The following is a 648-nucleotide window of genomic DNA, read 5'->3' on the forward strand; positions in this document are numbered from 1 at the left end:
CTTAATGCTTTTCAACTTCACTGTTCTCACAAGCACTGGAGCTATACAGACTTTACTGATTGCAGTTACACTTAATGTTTAACAACACTGTTTTTCTCAACTTCCAATGATATACAAACTTCAATAATCCGTCACTGTTTGACAATGTTTTCACAAGTACCAAAAATATACAATCTTCACAGACAGTAATTACACTTAATGCTTGCAAAGCAACTCTCCACAAACTGCACCAAAACCGACTGCACTTCACTCACACTGAACTGAAACCAGACTAAGAACTCAAAACAGTCTCTACCCCATCCTTATATAAGCTTGCATTACTCTCGAAACTTCTACTTCTCCAACGTTCTAGGACATACTGTCTTGCATCAGCCCCTAGCAACAACAGTTACCAACTTCGAGACATCAAAACATTCTAGAGTTCTCACATTACATAACACTCTAAATCATTAACCATACGAACTTAAATTACATAATTTAACAAGCAATCACTTAAATAAAACATTATAAAGAAAAAGAGCACAAAAATAAATGAATGTTTAACTTACGAAATAACTACGTTCACAAACACCAGGCAAATTGGCAACTCTGACAACTCGTACCGAAACTTACGGTACCAGAAGCGTCTCGAAGGTACGAGACTACCTA

This window comes from Coenobita brevimanus, chromosome 86 (genome assembly GCF_032717465.1).
Source record: "Coenobita brevimanus isolate Jiangsu-jjx chromosome 86, ASM3271746v2, whole genome shotgun sequence".
NCBI lineage: Eukaryota > Metazoa > Arthropoda > Malacostraca > Decapoda > Coenobitidae > Coenobita > Coenobita brevimanus.